This window comes from Neofelis nebulosa, chromosome 7 (genome assembly GCF_028018385.1).
Source record: "Neofelis nebulosa isolate mNeoNeb1 chromosome 7, mNeoNeb1.pri, whole genome shotgun sequence".
Lineage (NCBI taxonomy): Eukaryota > Metazoa > Chordata > Mammalia > Carnivora > Felidae > Neofelis > Neofelis nebulosa.
Window position 1 is genome coordinate 106,717,084 of NC_080788.1, and position 23,016 is coordinate 106,740,099.

General features: G+C 42.0%; 1 long non-coding RNA gene across 1 annotated transcript in view; it reads left to right on the forward strand.

Annotated features, from left to right (window-relative positions):
* LOC131517284 (uncharacterized) overlaps positions 1-23,016 on the forward strand; it is a 282,203-nt gene that overhangs the window by 91,289 nt on the left and 167,898 nt on the right. Inside the window, exon 3 of the long non-coding RNA XR_009264496.1 lies at positions 11,791-11,931. This is a non-coding gene — a long non-coding RNA (uncharacterized LOC131517284). The remainder of the gene's footprint in view (positions 1-11,790; positions 11,932-23,016) is intronic.

Below are 23,016 nucleotides of genomic sequence, written 5' to 3' on the forward strand. Positions count from 1 at the left end.
TTTAAAAACAATAACAGAACTAAAAGCTTGAGGATAACACACTAGCCACTTTATTGTAAGGATTCTTTCATGTGAAGCTCTCAGGCCTGTAGCTATAGTCTCCTAGATGATTTAGTATGAATTGAATTTTCAGTTGGGGTGACCTCAAATGGTGACCATATGACATGAAGTCAGGGAGGAGCTGCAGGTGTCTTGTAGATGTAGTGATGCCAATGAAGTGTGAAAATGTGTCTACCTTTCCTGTAAATCAAAGCTAACAGTTCACTCAAAAAGATCGGCAAGTATTGGGGCGCCTGGGTGGCGCAGTCGGTTGAGCGTCCGACTTCAGCCAGGTCACGATCTCGCGGTCCGTGAGTTCGAGCCCCGCGTCAGGCTCTGGGCTGATGGCTCGGAGCCTGGAGCCTGTTTCCGATTCTGTGTCTCCCTCTCTCTCTGCCCCTCCCCCGTTCATGCTCTGTCTCTCTCTGTCCCAAAAAAAAAAAAAAAAAAGTTGAAAAAAAAGATCGGCAAGTATTAAGAGCTTTAAACTTAATTTTATTTTAATCTCAGTAGAAAGAGGGGCTTTGGTTCTACTTAGCCTGGGGAAAAATGTCTGGTAAGCTTTTCTCAGGAACTAAAGGAAATACCTTATTTCGAACACAAGAAAAATGTGTGAAGGGATTTTTTTTTTTTTTAATTTTTCTACCTTGAATCAGAAGTGTTTCCTGGAAAATCTCTAGGATTTCTTCTTGTTCCAGTTCTATGATTCGGTATAGAGTCGAGTTTTATGACATAGAGTCAAAATCTTCATAAGCTATTTTTAATTCATTCTGGCTTCTCCAGTTTATCATGGTTATTGGGTGCCCCTCTTCAGACTTTTAGGGATGTTAGAAATAAAACACAACACAACAAAATGTTCTCTACAGGCCTCATTGTTCTCTACAGGTTACTGCTAGCCTGATACGGGAGAAGGGTGGTTTAATTCAGAGCCAGCCACCTTTAAGATTGGTGGAAGAAAATCTCATTGTATAATGTGTTTCAAAGGAGAGTCCTGTGGGGAGATGCTGGAATCAGGAAGGCTTGAGGTCTCCGATACTGTGCTCATCTCACACGGGTGCTCCAGCAAGTGGCTTCTGTTTTCTTTTTTCCCCCCCAAAAAGGCTATGAATGATTTATTTGTGTTTGTTTTTTTAAGTGCAGTCCCATTTGCTTAACTACTACATACTATATATACCTGAATATAGGAATAAAAGACAATTAAGAGCCAAAAAAAAGGGATCTGGTCAGTTTGAAAATTCCTTATATACTTTCACGAATGTTAGTTGAGCTAGTTAAATATTAACTGATATTTACTTAATACAAGTACTCATCTATATTTAAGATGATATGTCTAAAATAATAAAACAGAAATATTACTTTTTCCATTCCCAGTTTCCAAAAATAATTTTATTTATTTTCTCTTTACATGTATGTGTGTGTGTGTGTGTGTGTGAGAGAGAGAGTGAGTGAGTGATTTCTGCTTCAGTGACCTGATACAGCTTTCAGAGCTCATAATTCTTACTTCTAAGTTATTTGAAAAATAGCACTTTTGAGTACCTGTTTAATGTGGTCATAAGAACCACTGTGCCAAGCAACAAGTATTTATTTGGCTAACATTAGGTAGTTGAATTTTTATGGTCATGTAGGTATGTACTTGTGATCTCTAAAATGTAGCCACCTAAGGTCCTACTTTTAAAAGTTACTTTTAAAGGCTTGTTGGCTTATTGTTAACTATGTTCAGTAGTTGCAAATGTAAGTCTTTACCTACGAGAACAAATGACTAAATTTGGGTTACATTTCTTTTGTTTCCTTTTTTTAACCAATTCCACACTGACATCTGTAAGTACCCCCAAACAATCATGGACTGGGGTTGTTTTAGGGCTTTTGTGCCTTACTCTCAAAGCACTTTGAAATTCAAAATAAAATAAATGAGAAAACACCTTAGTATTGTGAGATTTTGTAAGGAACCTAACGTACAACTCCTGTTATAAGGGACATCCCAGGGAGGTGAAAGAAAATCTTTGCTTTATAATAGACATTCGCAATATAATATTGTGAGTTTCCCTAATGAAAGGAATACAAACACTTTATTTTCCTATTTAAAGTGTCCATTTAATTTGCTTAATATGTGGAAGTACCTGTTAGTCTATCCCTTTCTTTTATTTTCTTCTTACAAATAAGGTTGATTGACCAATGGGATGAAACTTGGAGAAGGCGCCTCTGCTTATTTGCTGTTGTTTCTCTTAGGGATTAAAAATCCTTTAGAAAAGAGACAGGGAGGATTATGTTTGCCGAGCAAACCTGTTTGAACCTAGCTAGCACTTTGGACAGGGAAAGAGACTGAATCGTGTTAAAACAGTTTTAACTGTTGAAAATATCATGAATAAATGAAAGGCCTGTGGTGCACCTGTCAGATTGTATGACATTTTCTTTTCTTCTTCTTCTTCTTTTTTTTTTTTTTATTGATGAAGTTGGGTAGCATTTTCTATACAATGTTTTGGAGTGACCTTGGGTCATTTCTTGATTTGGTCCTCACCATCGTTGTCATCCACACTTTAATCATTGCTATCATTCACTGATCACTTACAATGCCAAGGGCTGCACATAGTGATTGACACAAATCCTCTCTCCTGGGTTGCACAGTTGCTTGTCTGTAGTCAGAAGACACGGAATAGAAATAACAGTCTTGCACACCTCAGTAGCTTGTTTCCAGACCCATGATGATTTGTGCCATGTTGAAACCCCTAAGGTTGTGAAGGGAACTGGCCTTACACAAAATGACAAAGGGGGACAAAGGGATTTTCAGTGCCTTTCACTCTCCTACAGATGCATCTTCGCATCTCCTTGTCCATCCTTCCCTGCCCCCTAACTCTTGCTTTCTTCTGTCACCTCTTAATGCTAATCTGAGGCAAGTGCTTTGTCCTGAAAAGGACCTAAGCTTGAAATCTTGACAATTTGGCCTTGAAACCTGGGTTTCCCCCTCAAGAACCATTTTTTCTTGGGCAAATCACTGAAGTTTTCTCACCTATGTTAAAAGTGGTTGTGTGTGAATGAAGAGATAATCCATGTTGCTGAGGCTAAGGTGTGATTGTGGTCCCAGGTATCGTTTGCATTTTAATGTGGCATTTAATCTGAAGGAGTGTCCGTTGGTGACGATTGAGCTATGGAAGCCTTGTGGGGGAAATAGGTGTGTGTTTGGGGGTTAGGGCCATGTATGAAGAGATGCCAGCACCCTTAGAATAAATTATAGTTGGGAGGTAGCATTTGTTTACCTGCCCACATCTGCCTTGTTTTCTTAATTCTCCAGTTTGAACCATAGATTCTCAAACTTAGACATGAAAGGTCTTCTAGGCCCAGATGAAGTAGCTGAGGCCCAGGGATGTGAATGGTTTTACCCAAGATTATGTCACTCACTAGGCATCCAAGCTGGGGAGAGAGCCAGCCTCTCCCAGTAGTGGAATTGACAAAAGACCAGGTTTGCAAGTATCCATGTTTTAGTCTGAAGGAGGCTTGTTAAATTCCATTTCCTCCTAAGAATTCCTAATGGGAGCTTTTAGATACCTAATGCTTGCTTTTTCGTGACTCCTTCAGATGAAATGATTTCACAAGTGCCTTAAAAAGGCATTCCCGCACCCAAGGCTGGTTAGGGTTGTGCTAGGATGAAGATTGCAGCCCTCGCACCACAGAGGCCCTATCTGAGGTCCTTGAAGATATTTGGGGAAGTACAGGAAGTCCTATAATTGAACTCAGTGGGTGTCTGAAGTTGTGCACTGACTTTCATATGAAGACTCTTGCCTGAGATTCTTAACATATTTATGATGAAATGTCTCAAGCATGCAGTAAAACACTAAACACACACTAACGAACACTTACTCACTGAAGCTCCTCAAATCCTTGTTATTTTTTTTTATTTTTTATTTTTTTTGCCATATCTGTTTCACATCACCTTTAAGAGAAATGAAACAGGTACAGTGAAGTGCCCTGAGGATTCCTTCCCCCTCCTTCTTCCCCAGAGGAAAACACTACTCCGACTTTGGCATTCATCATTTGTTTCCACACATTTTATACTTTACATATGTATCTATAAATATATGTACTTATCTGTAAATAGTGTACAGTCAAATTTTGCATGTTTTTAAACTTGACATAAATAGCATCAGACTGTATGATTCCCATACTTTGCTTATTTTGTTCAACATTCTGTTCTGGGGATTTATCCGTGTTGAAACACATAGTCCATAATATTTTAACTGCTGTAATTTACATTGTGTGAATATGCCGCTACTTTTTTATCCATCTTTGTGTTGCTCACCTAGCTCGCTGTCTTCATGCTGTACTTTAATCTTTTCTAAATCGTTATTTCATTCTGTGACTCCTTAAAAGTTGAATGGTAAACCACAGCTTGCCATTGTAACAGGAAAATTCAGGTCATGACCCAGAATCCAAAGGTGAGCATGTAGGGTTTTGAATGGTGATAATGTGGAATTCTATTCTGGATGTGGTAAGGGCCCCCTCTAAGCTTTGTGGGCAAAAAAATTATTTTTGTGATGCCAGGTTTCCTTATTTCCTAAAGCATACTTAAAGTAGACCTCTGAGTGACTTTAAGGTTGTATTTTTAAGGAACATTTTTTTTTTTCCCCTTAAACAAACCATTTCTCTCCTTTGTTCTTGTTTCTTCTTTCGACTTGTGAAAGAGGCCCAGTTGGATCTGAATTGTTGCCCAGGAACTTTTTTGGGCTGATTCATTCTCTATTTCCTACATATTTTTGAAAAAAATTAATACAAAAGAGGGAGGGAAAGGCTGTAGGAATTTAGTTTGGTTGCTTCAGGGAGGAATGTCAGGAAAGACTATTTCCCCTCCTGATGGCTCCCACCAAAGAATCTTCCACCTCTCCCTAACCCTGGTGCTTCTCTCTGTATGCCCCTCCCTGAGCAGACAGGATCATTTAGTAGGGCTTTATTTTCACGAGGAGGTCCCCTTCTGTCTGTCCTTGTGCTCTTTTCCTGGATGCATTGACCCCACTGAAGTTATCTCATCTGGTTAGGAGACTTCTGAGAGATCTCGGTTTAACTATATTTAGTGAGGCTGGGATCAGTGCTGTGTGGGGAGAGCTATTTCCAGGAAGGCAGAGGGCCAGTGGGGGGTAAGCGGACAGCACAGCTGCAGGGGAAGGTTGTAAAAAAGATTAAACCCTCCCCACAGCTGAGTGTATTTTACCAATGTAAATGTTGATCTCCTTTTTTAAACCCTCAAGGGACCCTGAGGAGAGGGATGTCTCTGGAACCTTAACTAGGCAAAAAAAAAAAAAAAAAAAAAAAAAGGCATTATGTCTGGAAATGCAGCTGACCCAAGGCAAGAAGCCTCCAGAGCTGAGAGAGGGTCGCAGAAAGGTCAAGGGGAAAGAAGGTGGGGGGGGGGGGGCTAGGGGGTGATGAGGGGCCTCAAATGGAATATTTCAGGCACTGTAAGCTTTTAAATAAATATCCCCACCCCTGCTCTTGGCTTATCAAGTCCTTCTAACCTTTTGAAGTTTACTAATCTTGCCATCCTCAAATGCTCTGTTGTAGTTGATAGAGACTGGATCTGGTTTGAACTGTCACATTGGCCCAGGACAGGGGGCAAATGAATGTTGGGAAGTTTGTTATCAAGAGGGCAGTATTTGTGGGGGCCCCGGGGGCTGCTGAGAAAGTCAAAGTAAAGTAAGTGCCCTCCTGACCTTCCAATCACAACATCTCACTCTGTTCTTCCAGCCTGGTGTTTAAGCACGGGGATGTTTATGTGGCCCCTGGCTAGGGTCTTATGCCACCTCTTAACAATTTCTCAGTTTCTCTTTCTGGGATAAGCCAATGATTTATTTATGAGATCTCATCCAAGATGTTCCTCACTGAATTGCAGGATTATCAAACCAAAACAGCAAGATCCAGGTTTGATAGAAAATGGTCATAGGATTGAAAATGTTTGAGAATCATTATTTTTGAGTATTTTCTGCTGGCTGTATGGATTCTACACTTGATTTCAGGACACGATGAATGATATTTGGGAAGAGTTAACATTTTCTTTTTTTTTTTTTTTTAAACAATTTGATTTAATGTTTTATTTATTTTTGAGACAGAGAGAGACAAAGCATGAGCAGGGGAGGGTCAGAGAGAGAGGGAGACACAGAATCCGAAGCAGGCTCCAGGCTCTGAGCTGTCAGCACAGAGCCCGACGCAGGGCTGGAACTTAAGAACAGCGAGATCATGACCTGAGCCGAAGTCGGCAGCTTAACCGACTGAGCCACCCAGGCTCCCCATGGAAGAGTTAACATTTTCTTAACACTCTCCATATTTCCCACACTTTGCTAAACACTTGGGATGTATTCTCATTTCATCTTTCCAACAGTCCTATGAATGAGTCTTATAGATAAGAAAGACTGAGGCTTAGAGAGATTCAGCAATTTCTGCAAGGTCACAGAGCCGTCATGTGGAAAAGCCAAGGCTTGAACCCAGCTCTGAAAGGATCTGAAGCACATGTTTTCACTATTACCCTGCCATGGTGTGGGCTACGCATCTGGGTGCCGACCACAGCACATGGGATTATATTTCAGTTTGGTGGCACAAAGGATGCCCGGTTGATTTTGAAATTGCCTTTCTATAGAAAGCCCACAGGGCTTTGTTCCTGGTATTAAAATTAGAAGGAATATTTAGGTGTTCTAGGCATTTCACCTTTTTCCCCTAGTTAAGCAGATCACTTAAATCATTCACTTACTCATTCAGTGTTTGTTAGGTGTCTAACATGTGCCAAATGCTAAATGCTGGGCAGACACTGGTAAGCAACAGTAGTCATGGATGATGAGCCCATGAAGCTGGAGTCTAGTATACTCAAATAAGCACACAACTGTGCAATTTCCCTTGGGCTAAGTGCCATACAAGGGAGGGGTACGGGGCATAAGTGCTCCTGATATGGAGATGTGACTAGTCAGAGAGGTTGGGGAAGGCTTTCTGGGACTTGATGCAGGAGCAATGTATACATGGGCAACTGCATGACTCTGTGGGGGTATAGTCTTTGGTATAGCTTCAGCAGAGGAGCTCCCTTTGGGAAATTCCTTGGATTCTAGCCTCATTGGCCTGGAAAAAAAGGATGTCCAAGGCTTTGCGAAGTCCAGGCTTATTCAGAGACTCAGCCAAGCATTTCATGCGCTCAAACACAAGTTAGCATAGAATGCCTAGAGAGCAGGAGGCTCCCGCTTGTCCAGCCTAAAAATGGACTTGAATATCTCTTGTCTGTTGAAGAGTGGTTAAAATGGAGACTAGTCCAGTTTATCTTGCCTGTTTCAGCAGGAAGCCAATCTTTAGGATATTCTAACATTGGGAATACGTATCCTGTGAAGTTTCTGCCATACACAGCAATAGTCATAAAATCCTGGAATGTTAACGGTGGAAGGACGTTACTGAATCTTAATGGAGAGGGACTATGTTGGGTTCTAACTCCCTACTTGGCCAATGAGAGAAGTAAAGCCCGGTGGTCAGATTTACGAAGCTGGGTTTACACATTCATGCACCGTTCTCTGTGATGTGGCCACTTTGGTGATCCAACCAGACAGAACTCCTGCCCTCACTGAGGCACTCTCTAGTGGGTCTCCAGCATCTCCCAGTCTCCGCTCAGTTCTTTATACCATACTCACTTTCCAGATCTCACTTCTCGCTGGAAATGAGTTCATGAGGCAAGAAAGAATGTTTATTTGTTTTTGAGAGAGACAGAGAGAGAGCAGGGGAGGGGCAGAGAGAGAGAGAGGGAGATAGAGAATCCCAAGCAGGCTCCACGCCATCAGCACAGAGCCTGATGTGGGACTTGACCTTAGGCGCTATGAGATCATGGCCTGAGCCAAAACCAAGAGTTGGAGGCTTAACTGACTGAACCACCCAGGTGCCCCCAAAGAAGGCAGTGTTTTGACCAATGACCCTTCTGAAATTTGATGCTAGAGTTATAAGGACCAAGGCAAATGTGTGGGAGAACCTTCTGTAATAAAATTATATGCTGACATTTTCCTTCACTAACATACAGTTGTTCTCTTGAAAAATTGAACATTACCACCCGCTGGCAAAGACATGCTCTTTTTTCAACTCATAGCATTGACTAATGTGGGCTTTAGCTGGGGACTGTTGAGAAAATATTGCTTTTTTTTAATTGCTGTTTTTTATTTTATTGCATCAGCAACAAAATATAGATTTTTTTAGTGGCTGTTTTGTTTACTGTTCTTAAAGTAAGAATAACCTCTGCACTGGAGGTTGAAAAATTATATTTCTCCTTCAACTCATGTAGGCCTAATATCTGCTTTTCAAATGACTTTTTCCCCCATTTTATTATTTCTGTGTTAAGCGAGAATGAAGTACTAACAGGTTCCCCCGTCCTCCCATAAATGTCTGTCTCCAACAAGTAGTATCTAGTTGAGTGATTGTCACCAGTTTTAGATTAATAGACTGTTTTCAGTGGATGACTTTCCTAGTGAGGCCCCATACATTTTCATAGCTTATGATCCTTTTGTGTTGGAACTAGATTCTTGGATATCCCAAATCAATGTAATATAAGCCTAATAATATAAATAACGAACTTACAAATCTTCATTAAGTATGATGAAATCTTCTCCAAGTCAGCTGTTTCTGGTGCAAATTCACATGGATATTTTTCAGTCTGTCAAAGTTGGGACGGATAATGACTTTGGCTACCAACTTGTTCGACTGCCCTCCCTCTGCGACTCTTCACCAAACTTTTTAAATTTTTTTTTATTTTTTTTTTAACATTTATTTATTTTTGAGACCGGGAGAGACAGAGCGTGAACAAGGGAGGGTCAGAGAGAGGGAGACACAGAATCCGAAACAGGCTGCAGGTTCTGAGCTGTCAGCACAGAGCCCAACGCGGGGCTCGAACTCACGGACCGCGAGATCATGACCCGAGCCAAAGTCGGTCGCTTAACCGACTGAGCCACCCAGGCGCCCCTCTTCACCAAACTTTACAGAGAAATCAAAAGCTTCAGGTAAAAGCTCCAGCACCCTCTTCAGCCGGCTTCAGTTGCCTTTTATCTAAATCTCTCTAATGATATGCTTTTAATGAGCTGGTCTTTGCCATTGAAATTCTGCTTTTGTTTTGCTTTATATTGTTGTGTTGGCTCTAAGGGAGGTCATTTAACACATGAAAATACCCCTTACCTCCTCCGGGTTGCACACTGTGCCACATTTTATCTAGTTAGGCTGCTGGCTTTTTGCAAGGAGTGATTGATGTATGGGATTCAGAGGTCAGAAGTTTTACATCCTTGCTGCTCAAAGTGTGGTCCGTGAACCAGCCGTAGTGGCATTATCTGGAAGGTTGTTAGAAATGCTGACTCCCAGGCCCTGCCCCTGACCTACTGAACCATACTCTGCATTTAAAAGGTTTCCTTCCCATTAAAGCGTGAGAAGTACTGGTCTACTTTGTAGTCCAGAGAATGGGATTCGTTGGATGAATTTTAGGATTTCACCCTTCTTCACCTCTGTGTCTCATCTCTCCATCCCCAGGTGTCCAGGACGGATCTTAGCTACAGTGATTTATTTCATATGAATGCTCTTCTAGAAGTCTTAAAAATGAAAATTGGATGTTCCCTTTGGGGGTTTTACGCTTGTTCTTGTTTCATGAAATGTAGTGTTTCTAGGCATCTTATATTTTTAGAAAGTTCTGAAATTCTCTGTGTATTCCACGTGTGACTCTATTTCCCTGAAGTTTTCAGGAAATATTATCCTTGTTTTCCCATGCTTCACATCGGTTCAAAAGAATTGTTTTCTTTTCATAAGCTGAGTATGATACAGCTGCTTTTGATGTGAGATTAGAGCGAACATTGCGAGCCAAATTATTTTGCTTTGAAGTCCTGTAATTGCAGCTTGATTTTGACTCAATGTATTTCTTATCTAAACACACCAACAGTTAATACTTCATTGGGGGCATTTTACTGTTGTATGTTTGGAGTAGCACTTTACTTATCAAACCAGTTATTTATTTTTCAAGTGGAAAAGAATATATTGCATCTTTAGCCATATTTTAAAGTTCCCAGGATTTAAGTGAGAGCCCTCAGGTTTTATTTTGTTTCGTTTTGGGTTTTTGGTTTTTTTTGAGACACACACACACACACACACACACACACACACACACACACAGAATGAATCTCAGGCAGGCTCCATGCCCAGCACAGAGCTCCATCTCAGTCAAGACCCTGAGATCATGACCTGAGCTGAAATCAAGAGTCGGATGCTTAATGGACTGAGGCACCCGGTTACCCCAGGTTTCAGTTTTAGATTTAGTTTAAATCTCAAAATGAAAACAGTGGTACTTAAGTTGGATGGACCCAGCAGAGGCCTGTAGCAAATCAGCATACTCCTGGGTTCTGAAGGAATTTAGGGTTTAGAAAAAATTCTAGCTGCAGATAAGATTTTTGAAGAAAATTCAAAATGCCGTTTGGAATGCTGCTGTGATTTTCAATGCAGGCATTTATTAGGCACCTACTGTGTACACAGTGCCAGGTTGCTACAGCTCTGGAGAACATATGTCCTAGATTTTCTGGAGCATTCTTAATTTTCTTAATTTCATTTTTCATGGCCAGACCATGTGTCTCAATTTTTGATCCAGCAAATATGTTCACAACGGGGGAAGCAGGAACAGAGGGTAAAGGAGCTGACTCTCAGTGAGGAGTCATGATGTGTGTGCTTCCTTCTTCACATGAGCCCTTGCTCCACCTGCTAAATGCAGGAAATGGTTCAGAGAGCACACTAGGCTGGAAAAAAATTTGTGCACATGGAAAGATTTTTAGGGAACTCTGCTTCCCTGGTTCCCTCTTTATCCATCCTACTTCAAAAGAGTTTAGCTGTCTGCAAAGCTCAATTACAGGCCAAATTAAACCAGTTGCATTGGACCTTGGAAATTTTTTTTTTTCAATGTATGAAATTTATTGTCAAATTGGTTTCCATACAACACCCAGTGCTCATCCCAAAAGGTGCCCTCCTCAATACCCATCACCCACCCTCCCCTCCCTCCCACCCCCCATCAACCCTCAGTTTGTTCTCAGTTTTTAACAGTCTCTTATGCTTTGGCTCTCTCCCACTCTAACCTCTTTGGACCTTGGAAATTTTTGCAAAGGAATTGTGCAGGCAGCAAAATGGGCATTGGGCAATAAGGTACACACAATAAAATATTTTTGTTAATTCGTGTACAGGACTAACAGTTCAATCTTGCCTGGTTTTACCAAAACCTGGTTTTAGCCAATTGGGGTTAAGCTAGAAGAAGGAGTTTAAAGGAGTTTAAATTTAAATTTAAAGAAAATTACACACATTTTAAAAAACAATGTCCTTTCAACTTTCTTCCCCATCTGTATCCTCCTAATACTCCTCATCTCCTGAAAGATAAAACAAACCTATAATTGGTTACAAACAGCAATAATACCCCCTTTGAATCTATTTGTTCATTTATTTCTTCTCTAACGTCTCTGGTGGAGGTGCTAGCGAGGGGCTTTATTTGCTGGTTTTAGAGCAAGAATCTGAGAGTAAGGAGGTTAACTGCTGGGCTCCTAGTGTCTGCTTTTCCACCAATCGTGCACTAACAGGGCAGACTGCACGACAGGGATGTGCCCAGCCCTCTCTCCTCTGGCTGGTGATGTTCAAAACAAAAAGATTAAGAACTTCCAGGTTAGTCACAATGTGGCCTCACTTCCATTTTAAGTGGTTATAGTTCTCTTCTTTGCAAAGTGATTTGGCATTTACCTTTCTTCGCAGAATTGGAGGTCCACTGCAGCGTCCTCCTCAGCAGAGAAACATGAACTCCTTGAAGGTGTGGTGAGGGAGAGGGAGTGCGCTCAAGAGCCTTCACCAGAGTCTGGATTGGGGCTTCACTGCTTTCTTGCTCTGGGCTTTTTGGTAAGTCACTTAAACTCTATAAACCTTAGTTTGCTCATTGTACAAGGTGCACAATAGAGCTTTCATAGTCTTATTGTATTAAATGAGAGAACACACCTCCATGTACCTAGGCAGTATGAAGAAAGTCCTCAGAGGTTATTTTTTCCCCGTGATGAATTCATTTAAGTTTGCTTATATGCTATGCAGTTGGCATAGCATGCTCGTGGCATAGCCTAGGAAATGCCTCAGCTTGGAAAAGCCTGCAAATCATTCATTCATTTGCTTCTTCACTCAGCACATGTTACATCTTGGGCATTAGGAATATAAAAACAAATAAGACATAGTTTACCCCCAAGGGGCTCTTTATGGACCCATCCGAATTTACCTAAATTATCCTTTTAAAAAGACTTATTTTATGGTCTCAGATTTGTGGCCTTGCTTTCATTTTGAGTCCATTGATTGGTCAACTCCACCGAGCAGCAGACCATTAAAAAAAATACTGTTGATTTCTCTTTATTTAAATTAATTTTAATTCATTCTGATTATCACTGCGTATCGTCTTCAAAGAGAATTATTACTTATGGGAATTAAAATCCACAAATTTCAGAGAATGATACAAACAGACTCTTGGTCTGTCTAATACTTAGTGATGCCTCCTGTAGTATTTACAGTGAGTATTGCATGGAATAATATGGCCTGGCAGATAGCAGGCATATTATATATATATTTTTTACCTTTATTTTTTGTTTTTTAAAATTTACATCCAGATTAGTCAGCATATAATGAAGCAATGATTTCTGGAGTAGATTCCTTAATGCCCCTTACCCATTTAGCCCATCTCCCCTCCCACAACCCCTCCAGCAACTCTCAGTTTGTTCTCCATATTTGTGAGTCTCTTCTGTTTTGTCCCCCTCCCTGTTTTTATATTATTTTTGTTTCCTTTCCCTTATGTTCATCTAGGAGTGAAGTCATATAATTTTTGTCTTTCTCTGACTGACTAATTTCACTTAGCATAATACCCTCCAGTTCCATCCACATAGTTGCAAATGGCAAGATTTCATTCTTTTTGATTGCCGAGTAATACTCCATTGTATATATATACACCACATCTTCTTTATCCACTCATCCTTCGATGGACATTTGGGCTCTTTCCATACTTTGGCTACTGTTGATAGTGCTGCTATAAACATTGGGGTGCATGTGTCCCTTCAAAACAGCACACCTGTATCCCTTGGATAAATGCCTACTAGTGCAATTGCTGGGTCGTAGGGTAGTTCCATTTTTAGTTTTTTGAGGAACCTCCATACTGTTTTCCAGAGTGGCTGCACCAGCTTGCATCCCCACCGACAATGCAAAAGAGATCCTCTTTCTCTGCATCCTCGCCAACATCTGTTGTTGCCTGAGTTAGCCATTCTGACAGGTGTAAGGTGGTATCTCATTGTGGTCTTGATTTGTATTTCCCTGATGATGAGTGATGTGGAGCATTTTTTCATGTGTCGGTTGGCCATCTGGATGTGTTCTTTGGAGAAGTGTCTAATCATGTCTTTTGCCCATTTCTTCACTGGATTATTTGTTTTTTGGGTGTTGAGTTTGATAAGTTCTTTGTAGATTTTGGATACTAACCCTTTATCTGATATGTCATTTGCAAATATCTTCTCCCATTCTGTTGGTTGCCTTTTAGTTTTGCTGATTGTTTCCTTCATTGTGCAGAAGCTTTTTATTTTGTTGAGGTCCCAATAGTTCATTTTTGCTTTTGTTTCCCTTGCTTCCGGAGATGTGTTGAGTAAGAAGTTGCTGCGATCAAGATCAAAGAGGGTTCTGCCTGCTTTCTCCTTGAGGATTTTGATGGCTTCCTGTCTTACACTGAGGTCTTTCATCCACTTTGAGTTTATTTTTGTGTATGGTGTAAGAAAGTGGTCCAGGTTCATTTTTCTGCATGTTGCTGTCCAGTTTTCCCAGCACCACTTGCTAAAGAGACTGTCTTTATTCCATTAGATATTCTTTCCTGCTTTGTCAAAGATTAGTTGGCCATACGTTTGTGGGTCAATTTCTGGGTCCTCTATTCCAGTGATCTGAGTGTCTGTTCTTGTGCCAGTACCATACTGTCTTGATGATTACAGCTTTGTAGTATAGCTTGAAGTCTGGGATTGTGATGCCTCCGAGCAGGCATCTAGTATTAACTGGAGTGAAGTACAGTTCTCAGAGGGCAGATAATACAACATTTCCTATTCTCCTGCCCTGTAAATTAAGATTTCAATAAAAGAACTGAAGAGCAGGATCATCGTAGCCTCTGGATGAACTGGACTTTTTTCTTTTTAACCAAATAGGCACTTCGCGGTGTGATTGCTGGGGAAGTGTGGAACAGGGGTGAAAAGCATAGACTTTGGAGTCAGGCAGACATGGTATGCTCTAAGCTGGGCCACTCACTCTTGTGAACAACTCAGCAACCAGTAGTTGTAATTTTGAGCAAGTCACTTGATCTCTCTGAGCTTCTGTTTCCTCATCTGTAAACAGAGCATCCTGAGAATATATGGCTCTCTGGTTTGTGAAGGGAATTAAATGGGATGCTGCACGTAAAAAGCCTGGCTCACAGCTCATGGGAACAGCCAATGAAAGTCAGGTGTGGAGACAGAGGAGGCTGGAGTTTTGGATGAATGGCTTTGCCGTTGGAGATGAACATTCCCATGATTATTACATAAATCAAATGGACGGTCTTTGAGGGTTTATGGCCCTTCCATCTTCCTAGGAGGCACTGCTTCCTCCAGATGTAGTTCTTAACCCCGAGGCCACCTGGAGGGATTCCCAAGGAATCATCTATTAACAGGCTCTGGGCTGTATATACCCGAGAGGGAGGGGGCAGCCGTTCCCTGGGGATGAAGGCAGCGAGTCTAGGGCCACTCCAGGTTCCTGCCCCCTCCCTCATACTTTATTTAGCTTCAGTTCAGGGACAAGGGCACTCAGGCCTGCAGATGGAAGCTGTTTCATCTTAGCTGGGTCAGAGGTTAATGGAGATAAGTAGTGTCTTCTTACCAGGAGTCCTCAGGAAAGCCCGGTGTGTTGTTGGACTTGAATCAAGACCTCAGATATTGAACAGATGCATATTCTCCTACCTTGGGGAGAGAGAGTGAGGCCCTGTGTGACAGAAGCTCCAGAAGACCAGGCGAGAGGCAGAGGTGGCTAGAGGCCCGTGTGCATCACTGAATGGCTCAGGGTGAAACAAGAGAATTGTCCACAGAACAATCAGAAATCTGAGGTCAGTGCACTTCACTGTACTAAACTGGGAGCTTCTGCACGGTCCACTTTGAAATAAAGGCTGCTCCCACTCCCACCTCCTGAGCCTTGGGACCAGATAGGTTTCTTTGCACAGACTACCATTGTAGTAGCTTGTGGTCTGGCTGCTCCTGTGACTCATGGGAACAGCAGCCTGGGGTCCCATCCAATGCTCCTCCTGGCCAGAGTCTGTTCTGATGGAGGGAGCATATTTGAGCAGTCTGTGGGCTTTAGACCTGGACCTTCTCTTTTGAGATGAAGCAATCTCGACAAGTCAATCCAGGTTACTAAAGAGAGGGCAAATATTTAAATATCAGGAGTGTTTCTAAATATCCAGTAAGCCTCTTTTCTTCTGAAAAGCCTTCCTTGGGGCGCCTGGGTGGCGCAGTCGGTTAAGTGGCCGACTTCAGCCAGGTCACGATCTCGCGGTCTGTGAGTTCGAGCCCCGCGTCGGGCTCTGTGCTGACAGCTCGGAGCCTGGAGCCTGTTTCCAATTCTGTGTCTCCCTCTCTCTCTGCCCCTCCCCCGTTCATGCTCTGTGTCTCTCTGTCCCAAAAATAAAAAAAAAAAAAAAAAAAAAAAAGCCTTCCTTGGTCATGCCACATAGAAAAATTCTTCCTCTGTATTCCTAGAGCACTTAGTATCGCTTCTCTGTGGCTTTAATCACTGGCTGCCCTGCATGCCAAACTCCCTGTCATCTCTTGCTTAATGTTCTAGAAGGGACTGAAGCAGCCTGCCTGCCTCTCTCCCTCCCTCTTCTCACTCTCTCTTTCCTTTGTTCTATCCTTCCTTCCATTCAACAATATGTAATGGGCGTCTGTATGCTTGGTACTTTCTAGGTGCGAGAGACAACTGTGAACAGAATAGATATAGTTCCTGTCCTGGGAAGCTCATGTTCTAGGGGGCATGTTCACTCACACCTCCCACTAGACCATACTCTCTGGGAAGCAGGAGCCATATCATATTTCTCGTATCCCTGGTAGCAGCTTATGCCTTGCCAGCCAAGGACCTAAGATGCTTGTTGAATGAATATTTGCTTCTTGGTACATATGTAGAGGTTGCCAACTCAAAAGCTCCTGGAGCCAAGTAAATGTCTGAATGCCTGGGAAAGACTGGGACATGGTGGTGACCCTGGGGAAAGACTAGCACACGGTGGTGATGCTGGGCAAACTGGAGAATGTAGATCCTGGCACGCAGCCATTACTGTCGGTTCCGCTGGACCTGGCCATTTGGGAACATGAGCCTTGTCTTGCTGAATCTTCTGATTTCTTGAGAGAAGCTAGAAATTGGGCTTTTAATGTGAAATCTCATTTTTAATTGTTGAAGTTTAATTCAGTTAAAAGACCCAAGAAAATTCATCGGTGGGCCAGTTGAAGAAGACCACAGGCTATCTGAGTGTTCTTGTGGTTAGGGATTTACTGCTTTGCAGTGTTTGTGAAGAGATGGGATACCCTATGGGAGGCCATCAACCTGGAAATCTATACTCACTCACAGATTCCTCCTCTCCATCCCCTGGAGCCCAGCAGTTACCTCCAGGCTCCAGTCTATTGCTGAGACATGCTTATCACCTGCCTCCACTTTTAGCTCCTCCCACATTCTCCAGTGGATACTCATATATAGCAGGGGGGAAGGGAAACCTGTAGGAAGAAGTATAGCATGGCAATGACAGGTCTGAGAATGGAATTGCTACACCATGGTTATTAGATTCCTTTAGGAGAGAGACAGACCTGGATGTGAATCTTGGCACCCCTGGCTGCTGGACATTTCGTCACGTCTCTGGGCCTCAATTACTTTATCTGTAAAATGATCATGGTATCTACCTTGTAGGGTGGTGATAAGAATTAAATAATATATTAAATTATTTAAGTTATAAATTACTTAAAGTTATTACTATAACTAAAATTACTGTTAAGTTATTAATATTAAGTTATAAATTATATATACAAAGATTAAAGATTAAAACATGTATAATCTCCTTATTTGGTGTTCAAGGAAGCTCTGGAGAGCTACTTAGCTTCTCAAGAGTCATGACTTAGGGCTAGCCTTGGATTTTTCCTGGGGTTTGGTAAGGTGCTAATGATTCAGGGGTTTTGATGGGGTTTGGGGGGCAAAATTGGGGCATAAACTGCAGCTCACAGTTTAGGCCAGATTCATACCTAGTGATGGCTTTCAGTATAATCAGTATTTTTAGTTTTATTATTATTTTTTAAATGTTTACTTATTTTTGAGAGAGTGAGTGAGTGAGTGGGGAAGGGGAAGGGAGGGAAGGAGACACAGAATCTGAAGCAGATTCCAGGCTCTGAGTTGTCAGCACAGAACCTGATGCAGTGCTTGAACTCATCAGCCATGAGATCATGATCTGAGCCAAAGTTGGATGCTTAAATGACTGAGCCACCTAGGTACCCCATTATATTTATTTTCTTAAAATTTATTTATTTATTTTGAGAAAGAGAGAGAGAGCGCACAAGCAGGGAAGGGACAGAGAGAGAGGGAGAGAAAGAATCCCAAGCAAGCTCTGTGCTGTCAGCACAGAGCCCAATGTGGGGCTTGATCTCACAACCACAAGATCACAACCTGAGCTGATATCAAAGGTCAGAGGCTCATCTGACTGGGCCACATCGTATATAAAGCCTGCCACATCAATGCTGTTAGGGTTACTGGCTCTTGAAGTTCAGCCTGAGAGAGAAATCTCAGGGAGTTTATGATAATGAGGATTTACTTGATTGGCTTCTACCATGGATATAAAATAAACAATATGGGTGAAAGTGTCTCCCAGTCTGAATGGTGGGTAATCGCTTTTCACACTGTGGAACTTGGAGTCAGACAGAAAGCTCTAAAGCTTTCTAACTGTGCATCTCATGAAGATCGCTCAACCTCTCTGGGCATTAGTTTCCCCAGCAGTAAACTGGAGATGATACTACCCATTCTATAGGCTATGGCAAGCATTGCACAGAACAATGGATGGAAAGTGTTTTCTCTGTGGTTGCCCCTCTTGGAAAGACTCTGGATTCTTTGTATACTTACGTACGTATTTGAAAGGCAGGACTGCTTCCATTAAGGTACACAAATGTAGAAGAGTGTTACTTCAATAAACTGAAGAAAGAAGATGTCCATTTTTATCCCAAGCCCCACCTCTAAACCCTCCCCTGAAGGGGGAAATAGCATCTCTAGAGCTAGAGACGAAGAACAATGAAAAATGTGCATGGCAAACAGTATCTAAATCCAATCAGTTGCAGAGAAAATGACTAGTCTGACAGCCTTCTGGGGCTTCTTTGGGAGTGAGGGGTGCCTCCCTGAAGGATAAAGCCCCCAACACCCCTCAGTTCACTGAGTACCCCACCCCTGAGTTCCCATGGCTGCTTGTGAACTGGGAAGTGAAAATGAAGATGGGGGCTGTGAGAGCCTCCTGGGGCTCCTACTGGTGACTTCCTCCTATAAATCAGCCACAGACAGCTGCATCCACCAGTGCCATGGAATAGAAAAATAGACCCTGTTGCTAGACAGTAACATAGGCTCCACAAACATTGTGGGATCAGAGGGCAGGGGGCTTAGCCCAAGCATAGCCAAACAGCCCCTCAACCCCACAGATCCATTTGTTTATTTTCACAGCAGCTTTGCCTGTCTGTGCCACAGGAAGGAGGAAGAAGACCCCCCCCTGCTCCACTCTGCTCTGCACATGTAGACCACTTACTGCTCACCCCTGCAAAGACCTGCTAGCTAATTTATTTGTTTGAGTTGCCCACAGACTGTCTGCTAGGTCTAAGTTTCAAAGCTAATGGGGAAGTGCTCAGTCTATGGAATATTCAGCTGTTGGATTTCATTTGGTCTGCCGAATACTGGATTGAGCAAGAAAGGGAAGCCTTGTCCTGATATATTCGGCACCCCTGCTCTTCCCACCATGCACCCTACATTCCCCCACCCCTGATACTTTCATCGGGGTCTTCACTTTCCAGCTGGCCTCTGACCCACCCAGAGAAACCGGCTGTGGGAGTTGCGAGATTAAGCTTCAATCCTTTGACTTGAATCCATGTCGTGTTTTCCTTTTTTTTTAAACATTTATTCATTTTTTGAGAGACAGAGAGAGACAGAGAGTGAGTGGGGGAGGGGCAGAGAGAAAAGGAGACACAGAATCCAAAGCAGGCTCCAGGCTCTGAGCTGTCAGCACAGAGCCCCACATGGGGCTTGAACTCACAGACTGTGAGATCATGACCTGAGCCGAAGTCAGACGCTTAACTGACTAAGCCACCCAGGTGCCCCTTGAATCGATGTCTTCTAAAATAAAAGCACCTTCGCAACATTTTTAATGAAAAATTAAAAGCCTACATGAAAGTAGAAAGGTTTTTACAGTGAACACCTGTAAATCCCTACCTAGGTTCTATTAACATATTATGTTACTTGCTTTATCATATATCTATCCATCTATTCGTCTCATTTTTGACACATTTCAAAGTAAATTGCAGATGTCTGTACCCTAACCCCTAATTACTTCATTATGTATATCAATAACTAGACTTCAATATTTGTTTAGTTTTTATTTTATTTTTCTTTTTTAATATTTGCTTTATGTATAGTTGCTTCTCTCTTGGGGGCATAAAGCATTTTTTTTCCTCGTAACATAAAACTTGCATACAATGAAACGCACGTATCATTAGTGTATGTTTGTGAGTTGACAAGTGCATACATCTGGGTAACCCAAACCCCTATCAAGATATAAAACATTGGCATCACCTAGAAAGTTCCCTGCTCAGTCAATACCGACCTCTATTCCTTCAGCAGCAGCTAGTGCTCTATTTCCTCCCATAGATTAGGTTTACCTGTTTTAGCACTTCATAGAAATAGACTCGTGCACTTTGCTTCCTTTGTGTAAAGTCTCTTTCATCCAGCATAATGTTTTTGAGATTCTTTTGTTGTCTGTTTCAGTAGTTTGTTCCTTCTTATTGTTGGGTAGAATTCCATTGCATGAATATTCCATTCTGTGTTCTTCCAGTCTTCCGGTTTTGGGGCGGGGCTGTTTCCAGTTGTCAGTATATAAAAAAAAAAGTTGCAATGAATATTCTTGTTCAAGTCATGTTGTGGACATATGTTTTCATTTCTCCTGGATAAATACCTAGAAATGGAATGACTAGCTTACAGAGTATGCGTAGACTTAATTTTATAAGAAACTGGCGGATATTTTTTCCGGAGCGATTCTCACATTTCACACTCTACCAACAATGTGTGAGGGTTCTGGTTGCTGCACGTGTTTGTGAACGTTTGGTGTTGTTGTTCCTCTTGATTTTAGCCATTCTGCTGCATATATGGTGATATCTCATTATGATTTTAATAAAAGTTTAACTTTAATATACATGAATTTTTATATATATTAAAGATTTAACTTTCATACTTGTTTAACTACATAATTAAAGGTTTGACTTATATAGTTTTGAGTTTAACTTAGGTATATAATTGTTCTAAATATTGACATTTGATTGATCAGTATCCCTGGTTGGACTTTTAACTTTAATTTTCATTTTCCAGAAGTAGATTGGAGCATATAGGCACTTTTCTTAAATTATCCTGAGGCTTAGCTAAATATATTTTTTACAAATCATCCTGATTGCTGTTCATTAATACTCACTTGTACGAGAATATCCATTGTAACACTTCTTTGGGTGGGAGGTGTATCTTAGGAAGCGAATAAGGGATGTGCTTTTAGGAATAGGCTTTGATAAACAGAATCCTGAGGATGTAGTCTTTGAATGAACGAAGACAGCAAGCATGTTAGTTTTCAGGGATGTTTGCTTTGCATGTTTTGCAGCAACACTTGGAATGTTATTTACTTAGCTCTCAGAGCTTTTCCTATAATTTATGGTCTGCAATATTCAGAATGGGACTCCAGTCCTCCCTGCAGGCATCTTTGGCTTTCCCAGCAGCCTGTGCTGATTTCTGTCCTGTCTCTCTTGCTGCTGCTGCTCGGGCTGCCCTTAAACAGGCCCCTTTCTCACTCTGTATGCGTTGCCCATGCTTCAAGTCCTGGGCTCTTGCCTTTAAGTCTCTTGTAAATTTCCCTCTCCAGTGTTAACCTTTCTCCAGAAAGGAGACACCTCATCAGAGCTATTTTCTAAAAGTATAAATCTGTTTACGATTTGTTAATAATTTCCCATCCCCTGTAAGAGAAAGCCTGTAACAACAAATAATTTTTCTTTTTTTTTGGAAAGCCCACTCTGAGCCGAGTTCTCTACAAAGCACTTTATGTGCATTATCTTATTTAATTCCCTAGCAATATCTATGAGGTAGGTCATAGTTTTATGTTCATTCTTAGATGAGGAAACTGAGGCTTGGGGAGATTCAGCAGTTCACCTGTGGTGACGTAGCTGGTGAGTTGTGGATTCGACATTCAAACCCAGGCAGTCTGACACCAGAATCCAAGGTGTGTGTGTGTGTGTGTGTGTGTGTGTGTGTGTTTATTTTTAAAAATGTTTTATTTTTGAAAGAGAGAGAGAGAGATTGAGAGAAAGCACGAGTGAGGGTTGGGCAGAGAGAGAGGGAAACACAGAATCTGAAGCAGGCTCCACGCTCTGAGCTGTCAGCACAGAGCCCGACACGGGGCTCAAACCCATGAACCGTGAGATCACGACCTGAGCTGAAGTCGGCTGCTTTAGCCAACTGAGCCACCCAGGCGCCCCCAGAATCCAAGCTTTTGGTGAAGTTCTAGATTATCCCTTAGTAATAGCACTTATCCTGCTTTCTGAGCTTCGTTTCTGACACTTTCTATCTCCCCTCTTGCCTCATGGTATGCTTCAGCCACACTGATAGGTTTACCGTTACTTGAAGCCAGCCAGGCTCCGTCATACCTTTCTGACTTGGCCAATGCTATCGCACCCACCTATAATACTTGTTCACCTTGTCACCTTTTCCATCAGTTGAACTCATCCGACAAGGGTGAGTCCCAGCATCGCTGCCCCTGTGGAGTCTTCTAAAGTAAGTGCTGGTGCTCGCTCCACCTTCTGCCTATATACAGCATGTGTATTTTTGTGTTGTTTTGGTGTTTCAGCCTCTGAGTAACTTGAGACAGGGACAGGACCATGTTTTACTTACCTGGTACTCCTAGAGGTTCACCTAGGATCTCCTAGGTGGGGTTCCCTGGGAAATAAATGCTGAGAACACTGGGAGGGAGAGGGGAGCAGAGCTGGACAGAAGATAGTTGAGCTAAGTACAATTAATTCAGAAGCCTCAGCCGGTCCAAGAGGAGCTCTGCACATGTGACTGTTCTTTGGATTTGTTCTTTATTGAGACAGGAGGTTAGGCCTTCATCCCCCAGTGCCTACCAGTCATAAGCTGTGAGCTGCCCCAGGAAGGAGCATAACTTTAGATGGCGCTTAGAGCACTTCTGGGAGAGAATTTAGCTATGAGCCCACAGCACCCAAAATACTTTGAGCAGCTCAGGAGACGAATCCCTTAGGAGTTGACCGTCGCATGCATGCACTACACATGCAGAAAGCAACACATGCAGAAAGAACAAGCGCATGAAGGGAATCTCTCTTAAACAACTAGATTAGCTATACTGTGGAGCTTCTGCTGCATGTGGAAGTCTTTATAAAAAAAGAAGAAAATTTTAGAGAACTTGGAAATGGATTAGTAGAGCGTTAATGGATTAAATATACATTAAGAAAATAGATGTTTGTTTGATTTTTACCAGGATAGGAAAGTTCCTCATATACTGAACATTGCTTAGCAATATATTTGGCATTTCTAGAGGATGGAGGGTATATGTCTGTAAAATAAAAAAAGGCTTTTATTTGGCTTTATAATCTGCTAAGCGTGCTGATAAGTATATCACAGGCATGTTTATTAATC